Genomic DNA, 19152 nt, shown 5'->3' on the forward strand with positions numbered 1-19152 from the left:
CTACCTGGTCTCATGGCATTTACGTACCTGGGTGCACTTTTTAGCGTGACGTGAAATACGTACCAATAAGTACATATCACTGCAGTTTCCAAAATAAATGAACACTTTCACACACATTTACAGAGTTGAATCCCGTGTAACTACAGTTCGACAAAGCAGTTAAAATCTGCGTAAAAGGAAATTCAAATGGCACATCAGCTAATACATTTTCCACATATCCCTTTTTACCAAATAAAATAAACTCAGATTTATTCTCATTCAGTTGGAGAAAATTGTTAGCCAACCAACTTCAGCCAAACGTTCATACAGAGATTGAATGGATAAATGATCCTTGCATTTCAGTGTTAAATAAATTTGTGAGTCATCAGCATACAAATGATAACAAATGCCATGTTTTTAAAAAATGATCCTAGAGGGAGAATATAAAAGGAGAACAAAACCGGTCCCAAGATTGAGCCCTGAGGAACCCCACACATGAGAGGGGCAACAGATGAAGAGTAATTTCCTAAGCTGACTGACTGACTCTTCTGTCTTTAACAGCAAACCGTTCCTCATATCTGAGATCAGGACAGACACACATTTGAAATGCTGTATTATCTCACAGTAGACCGAACCAGAGCTCAGCTTTCATTTATCATTTATATCAGCGTCATGTGTTTATTCTGCTCACTAAACACAACAACACACTGACTCAAACTCACATGCAGAGTCTATACTACACCTGCACTAAACAACTGTTCCTCTTCAGTATATTCATCTTGTTTTCCAACAAGACAAAATTATGAGTACATAACCCATAATAACACTTCCTCCAGTGAAAAGTTTGAAAATATTATGGATTGTAGACTATATTTTATCTGGAAGCAAGGGTTTGAAGTTTAAAACGTCTTCATGGATTTGTTTCTTCTCCAGATGTTAACTGATGGATTGGAGTGGTGTGGATTATTGTGATGTTTTTATCAGCTGTTTGGACTCTCATTCTGACGGCACCCATTCACTGCAGAGCATCCATTGCTGAGACAGTGATGCAGTGACACATTTCTCCAAACCTGATCCCAATCTACAAACTCATCCTAATCTTGAGGGTGAACTATTCATTTAAGTGAATTTATATTGAAAACAAGAACAAACAAGAACTTACTTTGTTTTTGTTGTTGTTTTAATCATAAACTCACTTCATTATGATCCATTTTTCAGAAAACAAGACTAATAAAATGACATATATCTTGCATCATTTGCATCTCCAGTAAATATATCTTAATTTAAGAATGTTTTACTGGAAAACAAAACAAACTACAGCTGAAGAACAGCATTGTTTATGGTGTGAAGTCATCTTACTGGAAAAATATTAGATGTAAATCACTGGAATACTCTCTGACCATAATTGATGGCAGTAAACTGTATTTGAATGTGATAGGGTATGAATTACTCATATTTCTCATGTTTGCATGTCTGACACACTGCAACCAAATCTGAATATTATCATGATAACATAGTAACAAACAATGTGGTAGCACAGCGAATAATGTGTATCCATTCAGCTCAAACTGTGTGCACCACAAAAGTGTCTACAATATTACTCTTTGGCTGCAGTTTGATTATTGGCTGCAGTTTGATTACTCAATAAATTAGAATGTCATGAAAAAGTTAATTTTTTCTTGTAAGTTATTTCAAAAAGTGAAACTTTCATATATTTTAGATTCATTGCATGTAAAGTAAAACATTTCAAAAAAATTCTGTTTTAATTTTGATGATTAGAGCTTACAGCTCATGAAAATCAAAAATCAGTATCTCAAAATATTAGAATATTTATATTTGAGTTTCAATTAATGACTATCCCTACAGTATAAATTCCGGGTATCTCTTGTTCTTTGAAACCACAATAATGGGGAAGACTGCTGACTTGGCAATGATCCAGAAGACGAACATTGACGCCCTCCACAAAGAGGGTAAGTCACAGAGGGTCATTACTGAAAGGTGTGGCTGTTTACAGAGTGCTGTATCAAAGCATTTTAAATGCAAAGTTGACTGGAAGGAAGAATTTGGGTAGGAAAAGGTGCACAAGCAACAGGGATGACCGCAAGCTTGAGAATACAGTCAAGCAAAGTCGATTCAAACACTTGGGAGAGCTTCACAAGGAGAGAACTGAAGCTGGAGTCAGTGCATCAAGAGTCACCACGCTCAGACGTCTTCAGGAAAAGGGCTACCAAGCCACTTCTGAACCAGAGACAACTTCAGAAGCGTCTTAACTGGACTGTGGAGAAAAAGAACTGGACTGTTGCTCAGTGGTCCAAAGTCCTCTTTTCAGATGAAAGTAAATTTTGCATTTCATTTGGAAATCAAGGTCCCAGAGTCTGAAGGAAGAGTGGAGAGGCACAGAATCCATGTTGCTTGAAGTCCAGTGTGAAGTTTCCACAGTCAGTGATGATTTGGGCTGCCATGTCATCTGCTGGTGTTGGTCCACTGTGTTTTCTGAAAACCAAAGTCACTGCACCCGTTTACCAAGAAATTTTGGAGCACTTCATGCTTCCTTCTGCTGACAAGCTTGATGGAGAAGCTGATTTCATTTTCAAGCAGGACTTGGCACCTTCCCACACTGCCAAAGGTACCAAAAGCTGGTTCAATGACCATAGTGTTACTGTGCTTGATTGGCCAGAAAAGTCACCTGACCTGAATCCCATAGAGAATCTATGGGGTATTGTCAAGAGGAAGATGAGAGACACCAGACCCAACAATGCAGATGAGCTGAAGGCCACTATCAGACCAACCTGGGCTTCCATACCACCTCAGCAGTGCCACAAACTGATCACCTCCATGCCACGCCGCATTGAGGCAGTAATTAAAGCAAAAGGAGCCCCAACCAAGTATTGAGTACATATACAGTAAATGAACATACTTTCCAGAAGGCCAACAATTCACTAAAAATGATTTTTTTTATTGGTCTTATGAAGTATTCTAATTTGTTGAGAGTGAATTGGTGGGTTTTTGTTAAATGTGAGCCAAAATCATCACAATTAAAAGAACCAAAGACTTAAACTACTTCAGTCTGTGTGCATTGAATTTATTTAATACACGAGTTTCACAATTTGAGTTGAATTACTGAAATAAATGAACTTTTCCACGACATTCTAATTTATTGAGATGCACCTGCATACACACATACATACCTACACACAATCTATATATACAATTTATTTTAGTTAACATTTATTTTATTTCAGATGCTTGCAAATGAAAAAAATTAAAAATGCTTTTTTATGGTTTTAGTTTTAATAGCCCTGTTTTCAACCAGATTTTTCACCAGAATCAATCAACGATAATAAAAAAGAAAGAACACAAGAGACAAAACTCTGTTATTCTGCTGATTTTGTGTTTTATCTGAAAACTGCTCCTGGATTTCTAGTCAGATTGCTTGTTTGTTTTTTTTGTTTTTCCTTGAATAACAACGGCACACATTCAAATTCTGTCCCGTATCTGATTATTCATCCCTGAGGAACACTGGCACATTCATGACTATCAGCTAGGTAAAAAAATAACAATATGTAAATTAAAATGGAAAAAAAAATTCAAATGTTACACGACACTGGAGATAAACAGAGGAAAGGAGTACAGGAATAATATCAGTATTCATTAAACAATTACTCAAAATAATTAACCAAAAATAACCAAAAATGTGCTTGTGTTCTTTCAGACCTCAGCATTCTCATCAAAGTATCGACTTTTTTCGGCAGATTTTTCCCTGGAGAAATTAAAAAGAAGATACAAACAAGTCAACAATCCAGTCCAGAGCTGTTCAATGAATGTGGATGTACAAACATCTGAGATGTTTCTTGCTATTCATTTCTCTATCAAGAAAGAAGGAAACAAACAAACCTGGAAAACAAACAAACAAACCACAGAAGGGAGTTTTTCTTTCCAGGGAAAGCAAAGATGGGAGGAGCAGAAAGAGAGACGATCGGTGATATCAGTCTGTCCTGATAAAAGAAGAAACACAAACACACCTGAATCACAAGATCTACAGGTAAGAACCTCTGAGTCTTAACTTTACACTGATTACAATATGATTGATTTACCAGTGTTTCTATTACATTATACTCAGCTGATCACTGATTAAATAGTGAATGTGTGGATTTTGCACATTTTATCTGTAGGTATCTGGGTTTTTATAGAGAAAAATTACAGAGAAAATAAACAAAAACAAATTTATTTTAAAAATGAACTTAATATCCAGAGATTGATCCCAAGGTGACGATGATAATTCCATAAAGGTTTCCTCACATTTAATTTTACAGGTGTGTCATAAATTTCTTTCTTTATTAAATAAATTATACGTTATTACATGAGCAAAACCTACTTACAACAGCTCTTACAATACTGGATCTCAATGTCTGTGTAAATTCAACTCTGGAGATTTTAAAAGCCGATATGTGCAGCATAAAACAATACAATGTAAAAAAAAATATCATAATTCTTAACTTTAAAACACACACACACAAAAAAAAAACATATAGTAAAAATCTGATAACTACATCATACTGTATATAACTGTTAGAAATTTAACAGGACATTTCATGTAATGTTATGCTTGTTTCATTGTTTCCTTCATAGATTCATTATTTTACCTTTTTAACTACATCACAGTCTGTGTTTTTAAGGTGGTTAGTGTAGTAAAGATTTCAGTATTTCAGTAGTTTGGTATATTAGCATTATATCAGTTAATTAAATATGTTTACAAATTATGCACAGTTAAATGTTTGACTGTAAATGAAACTTAAATCTGTCAAATCTAAAATATTGCTGCTGTATATTTTTTTCCTGAAAAGTTCTGGCAAGCACAGCTGCTTTTACTGTAAGTTTAATGTATTTTCAGTGTATTTTCACACTGAATCATGACACACATCAGCTTCAGGAGCTTCATGTGTGTATTTATAACTGATGTAGAATCTAATAAGCAATGATAAAGCAGAAATGACATGATCTGATGTTCTGGATCTGGTCAGATGTTCAGCGTCTGCATCATTTATTGAGACTGATGTCTGTTTTTCCCTCAGAAATGGAGAGAATCACATTGCTGTCTCTTCTGCTCACAGGTGAGTGAGTGTTTAAATGAGTGCTTGACTAGTACTAGTCTTGATAGTTAGTGTTAGTGCTGTGCTGACGGTGTTCAAGTGTGTTTGAATGATTCCTGTAATCGTGTGTGTTGTTCAGGAGATTGAGCTGCTACTGTAATAAACCACATAAAAACCACAAAACATCAGCAGTGTTTCCCAAGAGTCCTCTAGACTGCAGCGGCCTGTAGATTTCAGTCTCAATTAAAGTTTGAGTGTTTAACCATTGCATATGAAGATACTAAGACATAAGTATTGAATGTTTTCTATTCTAAAATTATACACACACACACACACACACATATATATATATATATATATATTGCTATTGTAATACAACTGCATTGTGTGTGTGTGTGTGTATAAAAAACATTACAATATAACATTTCTGTAATAGATATAACCTACCAGTCAAAAGTTTTTGAATAGTAAGATTGTTATTGTTTTTTAAAGAAGTCTCTTCTGCTCACCAAGCCTGCATTTATTTGATCCGAAATAAAGCAAAAAGCAGTATTATGAAATATTTTTACTATATGTAAAACAACTGTTTTCTATGTGAATATATTTTAAAATGTAAGTGATTGCTGTGATCAAAGCTGTATTTTCAGAATAATTACTTCAGTCTTCAGTGTCACATGATCCTTCAGAAATAATTCTGATATGCTGATTTGCTGCTCAAGAAAGCTTTTAAACTTATTATTATTATCAATATTTAAAACAGTTGAGTACATTTAGTACAAGAGAAGGATCCAAAGATCAGCATTTATCTGAAATAAAAAGCTTTCGTAACATTATACACTATACCATTCAAAAGCTTAGAGTCAAAATAATAAAAAAAAAAAATAATAATAAATTATCGAAATTCCCGGTAATACTATTTTTATAATTAATAATTATAATTAATAATTTAGCAAGGATGCTTTGAATTGAGCAAAAGTGATGATAAAGACATTTATTATATTACAAAGATTTATATTTCATATAAATGCTGTTCTTCTGAACTTTCTATTCATCAAAGAAACCTGGAAAAATGATACTATAGCTGTTTTCAACATAATAATAATGATAAATGTTTTTTTGAGCAGCAAATCAGAATATCAGAATGATTTCTGAAGGATCGTGTGACTGGAGTAATGATGCTAAAAATTTAGCTTTGAAATCAAAATAAATGTTGTTTTAAAATTTATTCAAATAGAAAACAGTTATTTAAATAGTAAAAATGTTTCAAAATTGTACTGTTTTGCTGTACTTTTGATCAAATAAATGCATGAACAAAAGAGACTTCTTTAAAAAACATTAACAATCTTACTGTTCAAAAACATTGGGTAACACTTTATTTTGATGGTCCCTTTTGAACATTCTGTTGACTCTAAGTAATGTTGCAACTACATGTCAACAAACTCTCATAAGAGTATTAGTAGACTGTCTGCTTCATATCTACTAACTCCTTATTGTGTTGGTCTCACAACAGATATTCTACTGACTATAAGTAACTTTGCAAGAACGTGTCAACTTAATCTAACCCTAACCCTACCAGTCAACTAATACACTACTAACACTCTAATGAGAGTCAGGAGAAATGAAGGTGCAACATTACTTATAGTCAATAGAATGTGTTAAGGGGACCATTAAAATAAAGTGAAACCAAACTTTTGACTGGTAGGCCTAGTGTATAGGCAACTTTATTTTTTCTCTTATTTCTAGCTTTTAATTAGCTTAGAAATCAGATACACTGCTGGACAATAACCAATAATAATGATTTGTTTATATAATACAAACACTTTTTATCACATAATAAGGCAGACTAGTTTCTATACTGTAATAAATGCTATGTCAATTAGTACTGAATACGGCTTCGAGTATGAATGAAACACACACACTGCATGGAGTGTTTAGCGCGCCGTGATGTTCATCTCATCGTATTCTGGGTCCGAATAAAACATCAGGTCATGCATAGACGATCCTGTCTCTTTGAATTTAAATCTATAGATATTCACACCGGCTTTTGAAAACCTCTATATGAACACACTTGCTCGAAAAAGTGCAGGGGACGAATTTACATGATTTAAAAAAAGGGGGGGGGGGGTACATCCCCCACGTGATCTACGCCCCTGAATCCAGGCTAAAGTTTCAAAATCTAATTATGAGATAACAATCCTCAAAGTTTGATTTCAACGGTTAATTTCACTATAATTTCAATCTTTGAGATGGCCTTACTCAGTCAATATTAAAGATATAAAGGTTATATTTTCACAGAATGTTCTTTACCTTATGAAGGATGATATTCTGTAGAAAACAGTAAATCACAATAAAATGACTTTAGCTGGGTTTTCACAGAGAGGGTCAAATATTTTTAAAAGTCATACAATACAACATTGCAGTACATTTTACAAGAAAATATTACAACCCGAATTCTGGAAATGTTGGGACATTTTTTAAATTTGAATAAAATGAAAAAAAAAGAATTCCAAATCACATGAGCCAATATTTTATTCACAATAGAACATAATAGATAACATAACAAATGTTTAAACTGAGAAATTGTACAATTTTATGCACAAAATGAGCTCATTTCAAATTTAATGCATGCTACAGGTTTCAAAATAGTTGGGTCGGGGGCATGTTTACCATGGTGTCGCATCTCCTCTTCTTCTCAAAACAGTTTGAAGATGTCTGGGCATCGAAGTTATGAGTTTCTGGAGTTTTGGTGTTGGAATTTGGTCCCATTCTTGCCTGATATAGGTTTCCAGCTGCCTAAGAGTTCGTGGTCGTCTTTGACATATTTTTCGTTTAATGATGCGCCAAATGTTCTCTATAGGTGAAAGACCTGGACTGCAGGCAGGCCAGTTCAGCACCTGGACTCTTCCACTATGAAGCCATGCTGTTGTAATTGCTGCAGTATGTGGTTTTGCATTGTCCTGCTGAAATACACAAGGCCTTCCCTGAAATAGACATCGTCTGGAGGGGAGCATATGTTTCTCTAAAACCTTTATATATCTTTCAGCATTCATAGTGCCTTCCAAAACATGCAAGCTGCCCATACCGTATGCACTTATGCACCCCCATACCATCAGAGACGCTGGCTTTTGAACTGAATGCTGCTAACACGCTGGAAGATCTCCCTCCTCTTTAGCCTGGAGGAAACTGCGTCCGTGATTTCCAACAAGAATGTCAAATTTGTACTCATCTGACCATAGAACACTGTTCCACTTTGAAACAGTCCATTTTAAATGAGCCTTGGCCCACAGGACACAACGGCGCTTCTGGATCATGTTCACGTATGTCTTCCTTTTTGCATGATAGAGCTTTAGTTGGCATCCGCAGATCACACGGCGGACTGTGTTTACCGACAGTGGTTTCTGGAAGTATTCCTGGGCCCATTTAGTAATGTCAATGACAGAATCATGCTGATGTGTGATGCAGTGTCGTCTGAGGGCCTGAAGACCACGGACATCCAACAAAGGTCTTTGGCCTTATCCCTTACGCACAGATTTCTCCAGTTTCTCTGAATTTGAATGAGCTCATTTAGTGGATAAAAGTGTAACATTTCTCAGTTTAAAAATTTGTTATTTTCTCTATGTTCTATTGTGAATAAAATATTGGCTCATGTGATTTGAAAGTCATTTAGTTTTCATTTTATTCAAATTTAAAAAACGTCCCAACAATATCCGGAATTCAGGTTGTATTTGAGTGAAGTGACGTGTGGCCAAGTATGGTGACCCATACTCAGAATTTGTGCTCTGCATTTAACCCATCCATTTAACACACCCCCGGAGCAGTGGTCAGCCATATTGCTGCGGCGCCTGGAGTGCAGTTGGGGGTTCGGTGCCTTGCTCAAGGGTCTCACCTCATTCGTGATATTGAAGGTGGAGAGAGCGCTAGTTATTCACTTATTTCACAATTAATTCAATGTAATACTTGCTGATTCTCTGTATTTTTTAAATTTACTAGCAATTTCTGAGTAGAAATTGTTTATATATTAAATTGTTAATTGTTTAAAAAGTTTTCTGAGAAAAAATATGATTATTTTTATTATTATTATATTCAAAAATAATAAATTTGGCTTGTGAATGTTATGTGATAGTGTTTCTATCACAACTAAAAGAGCAAAACTCTGGAAATGCACCATATTCATGCGTTTAACTTTAAAATGCACTCAGTTTTCTTCCACTAGAGGTCCACAGTGTCACCAAATCCTGTGGAAACACTGAACGTACAAAACCATCATTCAGAGCACTTTATCAAACACATACTGAAACTCTGAGCTCTTGAAATACAGTGTGGATATAATGAGTCTGAGATCTGTGTGAATGTGTCTCTCCTCAGTCGTGGTCAGTTCATCTCCGCGTCAGTATCACTTTGTGAATCAGAACAAGAGGTGGACTGAAGCTCAGAGTTACTGCAGAGAGAAACACACAGATCTGGTCACTATCAATAACATACAAGAACAGAATGACATAAAACAGCTCTTAAACAGTAACTCTGACCGTGTCTGGATTGGGCTGAAGGACGCATGGATTTGGTCTCTGAGTGACTCTGACTTCTACAGAGGAGATGAGTCTCAGTATAGGAACTGGAAACCAGGACAACCAGGTGGAGATGGAGACTGTGTTTATATGAACAATGATGGAGAATGGCATGATAAAAAGTGTGATACCCAAAAGCATTTCATCTGCTATAATGGTGAGTTCAGCTGTATGTTTCATATTTGAACTTCGAACACTATTAATTAACTAAATTGACACTATTATTGATGAACTTTGTAACACTGACACTTTATTTTAAATGGGACAGAAATAAATGTGACTTGACTATGTGATTAAAACACAGAAATGTGCTAAAATCATAAAATGCTTTCAGTTTTGAATAATGAACCACAATTGGATTTGTCTTTTTGTTCTTGGTAAATGTGAGGAGAAAAAAACATGTATTTATTTCTCTAAATCAATATCAGACAAATGTCTTTCTCTTTTAAAGGCAGCAGTAAAGGGTTCGTCCCTGTACAGGAGCTAAAGAACTGGACTGAAGCTCAGAAATACTGCAGAGAGAAACACACAGATCTGGCCAGTGTGAGGAATCAGAGCGAGAATCATCAGATCCAGAACATCATAAACCAGAGCCTAACTTCACCTCATCAAGCCTGGATCGGTCTGCACAGATTCTGGGTTTGGTCAGATAACAGCACCGCCACATTCTTACACTGGAATCAAGGTGGACCCAAAATCAAAGCTACAAAAGACAGCATCTGCACATCAACTGGTGTCAGTAATGAAGGACGATGGACAGACGAATACTGTAGAGAATCACATCCCTTTGTGTGTTATGATGGTGAGTAGATCAATCATCTGATCTGCTGAACGTCTACATGTCAAACTACAGAAACTCTCTCATCATTACAGTACGACTGCACTATTCCTTTAAACCAGCAATTCCCAGAGTTTAAGTCTTTAAATTAATGTTTCAATAATTTAACAAAACATTCACACATTCATAGTTCTCTGATGTCAGTTAACGATCACAAGACATGCAGCTAAACAAATAAAATAATATAACTCCAGTTATAAAAATGAAGACAAATATTACTGTTTTTAATTCTCAGTGCCGTGTGCAGTTAAATCATTTTATTTTACACTACAAGAGACAATACTAATATTAATGTTTTAAATTCTTCAGTTTCAAACGTTTAAATCCTCAGGCTTTTGTTTTGGTGAATATTAGTGAAATGCTGTAAACTTCTGTCCACAAAAAGTTGGAAATTATGCAAATTGGTAAATAGAGTAAACTAAGCACACATTGGGTTCTCAAATGCACATTAAACTCAGTGTTAATGTGAGTCAGTATTTACTGTGAATTGAGATGCTGAAACACTGTTTTATAAGCTGCTGACGTGTAAATGAACACAGTTTCACTCTGAAACACACAATACATCAGACTTTGATTTGATAATCACACTAGGTACCACTTTATTTTGATAGTCCACTTTATACATTCTACTAACTGTAAGTAACTTTGCAACTAAATGTCAACTAGCAGTCATTATAATATTAGTAGACTGCCTGCTTAATATCTTCTAACACTTTATTTTGATGGGTCCACAACAACATACAACATACTGACTATAAGAAACTTTGAAAGTATATATCAACTTATTCTACTAACCCTAAACCTAACAGTCTACTCAGTAGACATGTAGTTGCAAATTAATGAGAATTAGTTGACATGTAGTTACAAAGTTACTTGGTAGAATGGCTAAAAGTGGACTATCAAAATAAAGTGTAACCTCACACTAAGCTAAATCTGCAATTTCAGATTTATTTTGATTAATTTTTCACCATCATTTATATATATTAATTCTCATTCGGTTGCATTAATTATTAGGTTTTCATAAACTCAGGAAGCCTGTTTGGGAAACCCTGCTGCTTTAACTCAGCACTCTTCATATGAGCTGTGTTTAAATGCTTCAATTTCTGTTTGTTGCAGATAAACTGGTTCTGATCCGAGAGAATAAGAGTGGACTGAAGCTCTGAGATACTGCAGAGAAAGGGACATGGACCTGGTGTCGGTGGATTCGGAGCAGATGCAGCGGCGGGTGATGAATGTGGCCGCGAGCGCCTCCTCCAATCACGTGTGGCTGGGTCTGCGTCACTCCTGCACAGTGGGACTCTGGTTCTGGGTCAGCGGTCACACCATCTGCTACGATCAGTGGGCTTCTGATTACGACACCGGACTGGACGACTGCGTTAATACGGTCAGATCCGGAGCCATTCGGACCCACGATAATCGCTGGATCAGCTGCCCTGAAACTGAAGAAAACAACTTCATCTGCATCAAGTGAGTGCTGGAGAGTAACTGATTACATGTAATCAAAAAGTACTTTAAATACATTACTTAAAATGAGAATCTAATGGATTATGTTACTAAATAAAATGTTCATTATGTTATTTAAGTAACAGACTAAATATGTATATAATTTAATATAATCTGTAATACTGTGAGTCAAACAACAGATTATGAAGATTCAGTAAAGCCCTTTGGACTTTATTAAAATAAATTGAATTCCAGGGGCCCGTTCTTCGCACGTCGCTTATTACATCTGAGATGATTTGAAAGATTCCATATCTTCTAATCCTGATAAATGATATCTGGCTAATTTGGTTCTTCAAACGAATTTGCGTATTAGATTAAAATATCTGGATTAAATTGTCTAAGATTACTGCGCGTTCTCGTGTTCCCCAAAAAGGGCGGCAAGACAGCAACATAATGACATCATATCATTAAAAAAGACACCTGATGAAAAACTTGACACATTTCTGGACCTTTATAAGGAAACAGTCAAGCGAACAAAACTATATAAATGTTATAATAGATAAATGAAATGTGCACTGTTTTTAATTTATTTGTAATTTTTTTTACCTGATTCCCAATTATTTATATTCATGATTTCAAGTATTTGTACAGGCTTTACATTTTTATGTCAATGTTGTAATTAGCAATTAATTTAATTTTATCTTTGAAGCAAATTTCTTATGTGACAGCATTAATTAAAGTTTCTTAGAGATACAGTTATCTGCATCTCCTGCGCTCCACAAAGCCACTCCCATAATAGCTGTCATCACTCAAATTAACGATTCAGAATTTATTTCATCACTTATAAATCTTTCAATGAGTAAAACTGGCTGTGTCTATAGTACTATAGACTACACAACGTTATATTATATTATTATATTGTTATACTATTTTCAAATTAATTTTTAAATTATTATTATTTTAAATTATTGTCCCTGGACCAGTAGGGTACTCTTGTAATAAAGTAGCGGTGGCTAGGACAGCTTTTAAGTATCAATTCTGCTTAAAAAGATGCAATCTAATCCTGTTTACATGAAATAAACATGCTCCTGAGCAGGTTTAAGCTTGCGGACCTGTTGCTATAACAGCAAGTATAGGATGAGCTTCGAAGAACCAAATGATCCAAGATCAAGCGAAATCGTCAACAATCAAATCCAGGTAACTGAGTTAGCAACGTATGAAGAACGAACCCCAGGTGTTTTTTTTTTTGTAAAGCTCTTTTCACAATAAATATAGTTCCAAAGCAGCTTCACAGAAGAATGTATATTTCAATGTTGCAATCAGGAAGTTTTCTGTTATTGGACTGAAATCATCTCCATTTAAAGTCTTTTTTATGTCTATTTGAACTTCTGTCGTGTTTTCACTTGTTTAAGGTCAATTATATGATTCAGTTTCACGACTCATGAGGTGAAGGAGACAAACATTTACTGTTTTCTTTCTCTTTTTTATTATTTTTATTGCATGTCATTTAGTACTAAGCACTTACATTTACTTTTTTGGAACTGATATGTTCAGCAAACGCCATCTAAAATGACTGAAAATATAATAATATGTAATTATAATACATGCAAATTATTGAAAAAATGAAATATCTTCTGTATTTTAATCTTTGCTTTTGCTTGTTTCGTACTGAATCTTTAAATGGACGCTGCGATGGAAACTATTTAAGATGCTCTTATATACGTGTCATGTTCAGTTTTGCTTTCAGTTTCGTTTTCATAGACTTTTAGTTTGCATCTCATTGATTCCTGTGTTTCCTTTCAGTTTTCTTGGTCGTCATGGTTTCTAAGTATGTTCTCATTTGTCACCATAGTTACTGATTATGTTGCTCACCTGTGTCTCATTAATTTCCTTCATTACTGTGTATTTATCGTCCCCTCACTTGGCAATGTGGACTATGTCTATTTTTGACTCGATGTGTGATGTTCCTTTGTATAAAATCATCTACAATGAATACATGTACATGTAAATGGATAAATGTAATGATATTATATAATCATAATAAATATTCATTGAGTGACTTCATGGAATATTTGCACTATATTTGAACATCAGCAGAAGTGTTTAAATGAAGTGGTGTAAATATTGTGGGAAATTACAGGACCAACAGATTAAAAAAAAAATCTTAGAATAAAAAAGTTTGTTTGCAAATGACATTTCTGCTACAATAAATTTATTTTATTTTTAGTTATTTTAGTACAAGAATTTAAATTAAACAGGAATTAAAAATGTTGTCTTGGCAACTAGCTAAAATAAGCTTAATTTTATTTTATTTCAGTTGATGTATTATATTATTGTTTCCAACAAGAGCTTTTTAACCAGAGGAAACACTCAGATTCTGATGATTTTGCATATTTGTAAAAAAATGCAAATAAAATGCAAAAATGCATATAAAATCAAAATACTGATGGTGGTTGAGGAGAGACCCCCCACCCCCACCCCCACATGATTGTAAAGCGCTTTGGGTGTATTGCAATACACAATAAAAGCGCTATATAAATGCCTCATTCATTCATTCATTCATTCATTTTACCTGAAAAGCACTCCTGGTTTCCTCATTCGATTGTGTTTTTTACCATCATCATCATCATCTTGATGAAGAACGGCACACATTCAAATTCTGTCCTGAAGATTAAATCTGTCCCGTATCTGATTATTCTTCCCTGAGGGACACTGGGACATTCATGACTATCAGCTGCATAAAAAAAATGAACAATATGCAAATTAATAAGGAAATAATTTAAATGTCACACCGACACATGAGACTCTATAGATAAACAGAGATGAGGAATACGAGAATAATATCAGTACTCATCAGTGGTGGGCCGTCAGGGGAAGTAGGGCCTTCTCTGCTGGCCCTATAAAAAATAAAATTGTGTGAAAAATGTTTTCATTGATTATTTAGGTATCATTTTCATTTGTGTAATGTCCACAAAATTGCCTATGATTAGTTTAGTTGCGGTTGAACTGGAATATCCTACATAAAAAAAGTCTGAGGCCAGCTACCCTTTTGTTGAAAGACGCCACGTCTGATTTGTTACGAGCATTAGTGACAGAATCATCAGCCAATCAAATTTTGACGTTCAATGACAGCCCGCCCTCTGGGTCTAGCGACGTGCCCAGTGCTACCCCCAGCATTAAGTTAACTAGCGGTCTGCATGCGTACTGCACGTCAACGCGGACGACGACACAGAAGTATAAATGAAAACCGCCGCAAAGCTTACGGCGTAGATGCTACGTCGTAGGTCCGACGCAGAAGTATAAATTGGGCTTTAGACTTCAGGGATTTCCAAGGAACAAAAGTGAAATTCAATGAAAAGAAAACGACAGCCGCAGTCATCGGCGCCTACACCAGATCTTGCCGATCTACTAAAAACGCAGTTTTCAAGGCGCTCTTTTGCAGACAAAAGAGAATAACTGAGAAAGGAAGACCAACACCCTAACCGAATTCGCTAACAAAGGCCAGCAAAGTTTTTATGTGCCATTTCAAAGACTGCAACTATGAGTGCTATGAGTGGCTAACAGCACCAAGCACAAGTTATTTTGTTGACCGTGTTTACTTTTTAATAGGAGTAAAGGGACGGAATGACAGACCCATGGACTTTATTTACAAGTGACAGGTGAGTGCTTTATTATTTGATGAGTATTGTATCATGCACATTGTTATGGCACCCGCTTCGGATGTTATCACTCTTATTGAATAAGCGTTATCAGTGGATATCAGCTTATAGATAAGCGGGTGGTTATGGAGGTGTACTTGGTGTGTTGATAATACTGTTGTGTGGTGTGTGGATGTCCAGCGTTTGTACAATTTTGCTGCTTTGGGCAGGTCATCATTAGAGTGACGTGAATGTGCATAGTGACCCGTGTATTGGCGGATTACTTTTACTGATCCATGGAGGGAAATTTACTCTGCATTTAACCCACCCTAATCTAGCCTACTATTGAAATTGTTGATCAGCCGTCGTTTTTGTTGAGAGCCTGTGTGCGTCATAATATGTGCATTATATGCATATGGCTGCGTTAGCTGTAACAGAGATGTGTAAGATGTGTACATGTAGTTTACAGTTGTCTGAAGGCCCTGACTGAAACCCCACGGTACGCCACTGGTACTCATTAATATCATTCATTAAGCTATTTGTCAAGGCGCCGGTCTGATCTGGGTTTGTTTTTGTTGTGTCCTGGTCTGTCTGGAGCACATGGCTGTCAGTTGGTATTTGTGTTCACCATGTGCTCTATTGTCTATTGTTACCCCGCCCCTCTTGTTACCTTATTATCTTGTTAGGGTTAACACCTGTTTTAGATCATTAGTCATCCTTTATATTCCCCTCTTGTTTTCTGTCTTGTGCCAGATCGAATCTATGCTCTGTTGAGTTAACCTGGCTCTTGTCGCTGTTCTAGTTCTGTCGTCCCTTCTAGTTCTATCCATCCAGCTGCTCAGCTAAGATCAGTCTCGTCCACCTGCCTCAGGAGATCCCAGTTAAGTCAGCTAGGCTTCTGCCTTCTTCCTGGAACCACTCTCCCACCCTCGCCATTCCTTGTGCCCTGTTGTTCATTGGAGAGCTTATCTGTCTCGTAGCTCTTGGACTGTTGCTCTCTGCCAATCACTCAGAAACCCCTTTCCTAGATGCCTCCTGTTGAGCTGACATTCTCTTCCATGGACCTGGCTGGCATCTCTCCTGGTTACCCTCTCAGACAGTGACTAGTTCCTGAGTTCCTGTTTTGTGTTTGAAACTCAATAAATCTCTGTTATCCCCGCAACTGATTCCTCTTCCTTTACCACCCTGACACTATTATTCCAAAAAATAACCAAAAATATAATTTTGCTCTTTCAGACCTCAGCAGATTCTCTTTCACGTCTCATCAAAGTCTCGACTTCATCTCAGATGTTTCCCTGGAGAAATAAAAACCGACATTGCATAGACAAGAATTATTTTTTATAAAGAGCTAGTTATAAATACTATAACCTCAGCCTTAACAACACACTAACCCAAACAGGCAACTTTCTGCATTTTTACAAATATTGTAATATTATACATTTACACTGTTGTTACAAACGAGGATGTCTCCAAACGGAGAGTTTTTCAGGTTTAACTCACTTCTGGGTACAAAATTGGTTAAGGCAAGACAGTACTAGTCAATAAGTTAAAAGTATTAACTAACAGAAATAACCATATCTCCTCAGTTGATTCAGTACAGTACATTAAGAAATTTTGTATAACAAGTTTTGTGTCAGGTTTAAGTTGTCAGCCTTTTCTAATTAAAGGGATAGTTCACCCAAAAATGAAAATTCTGTCATTAATTACTAGTCATTCATTAGTGTCATTCATGAGCTACGAGAATACTTTTTGTGTAAAAGAAAACAAAAACAACCCTATAAAAACAATAACAAAAGAATAAAAATAACAACCCTCCCCACTATCCAAGAATTGTACTCATCCAGAGTGAGCAAAATCACTCCGGACCCTCACATCCAGCACACTCCCTCTTTGAACTGCTGCCGTCTGGTTGATGCTACAGAGCTCTGATCACCAGAACGACCAGCACAGGAACAGTTTCTTCCCTCAGGCCATCCATCTCATGAACACCTGACAATAATTGTGGAACACACACTATTTATACACTTATAAAATTATTTATTTAACACACGTACTTAGTCTACATTTCAAATTTGCACATAATATACCTGTGCATACAATCTGTCTATTGTAATATACATGTACACACAATTGTCAGTTTGCATATTGTTATTCCTTATTTACTTCATCCATTTTTATTATTTTATTATCTGTGTGTTTGTTCTGTCAGTCATTCTGTTGCACTGAGGAAGCTTCTGTCACGAAAACAAATGCCTGGTATATAAACACCTGGCAATAAAGTTCATTCTGATTCTGATTCTGATTCTGAAAATAACGACTTTAACAATTCTTCTCCTCCAAGTGACTGTCTTCCACCGTTATAGAGGAATGAATGCGTACAGTATGCGTCGTGGTACTCTCCATAATTCGTAAAATTATGGTTGAACTACTGATGTGACATGGACAATTTTAACGATGTTCTTACTATGTTTCTGCGTCTGGAAACATGGCATTTCTCTCTATGAAGGGTCAGAAAGCTCTTGGATTTCATCAAAAAAAATCTTCATTTGTGCTCCGAAGATGACCGAAGGTCTTGCGGGTTTGGAACGACATGAGGACGAGTAATTAATGACAGAATTTTCATTTTTGGATGAACCATCCCTTTAAATATGCACTAATCGGTCACACTTTATTTCGATAGTCCACTTTAGACATTCTACTAACAGTAAGTAACTTTGCAACTACATGTCAACTAGCAGTCATTAGAGTATTAGTAGACTGTCTGATTAATATCTTCTAACACTTTATTTTGATGGATCCACAACATACTGACTATAAGAAACTTTGCAAGTATATATTAACTTATTCTACTAACCCTAAACCTACCCTTCTGAGAGTTAGTAGACATGTAGTTGCAAATTAATGAGAATTAGTTGACATGTAGTTACAAAGTTACTTATAGTTAATAGAATGTCTAAAGTGGACTATCGAAATAAAGTGTAACCCACTAATCTGCTTACTTTCGTAGAAAATAGATCTGAATGGGATCTGGGAAGTCAGGTTCAAAATTCTTTGAAAATACTACAAATTTGCATTTTCACAAGTTTTTAGGAGTAAATGTCACGGTTCATAGATCCAATGTCTCTCTCTAGTCTCGTGCTTTGTTGTTTACATGTGTGTGAGTGGGTGTGTCCGGATCGTTACCGTTGATCAGTATCCAGCTGCTATCACTCTTCATCACCAGCTGCCACTCATCTCACCTCCTATAAATACTTACCACCTTCTCATCTCCTTTGTCAGATCTTTTCATGAAGTCTATGTTGTCTGATCCTGTTTCCGTGCCTCGTGTCCCGTCTTCAGTTCCTGTGTTCCGGTTTCACGTCTTGTTGGATCGTCTATGTGTCTGGTTCCTGTCATCCGTCATCAGAGCACGCTGCACTTCATCCATCACGCCACGTCTGACCATCAAAGTCCCTGTGCCACCGCCTGCTTCACCCGGATCTATTATCATCATCATCATCATCTGTTCTGACTTTAAATAAAGAGTTTTACTTGCAATTGTATCCTCGTTTCTGACGTAACAGTAAAATGTTGTATCAGCAGTTTTGGTGTTTATAAGT

General features: G+C 35.9%; 1 pseudogene; it reads left to right on the forward strand.

The window, feature by feature from the left end:
• The first annotated feature begins 3609 nt into the window (after positions 1-3609).
• Positions 3610-19084, forward strand: LOC131531662 (macrophage mannose receptor 1-like; annotated as a pseudogene).
• The last annotated feature ends 68 nt before the right edge of the window (positions 19085-19152 follow it).

Source organism: Onychostoma macrolepis, chromosome 23, assembly GCF_012432095.1.
Source record: "Onychostoma macrolepis isolate SWU-2019 chromosome 23, ASM1243209v1, whole genome shotgun sequence".
Taxonomy (NCBI): Eukaryota; Metazoa; Chordata; class Actinopteri; order Cypriniformes; family Cyprinidae; genus Onychostoma; species Onychostoma macrolepis.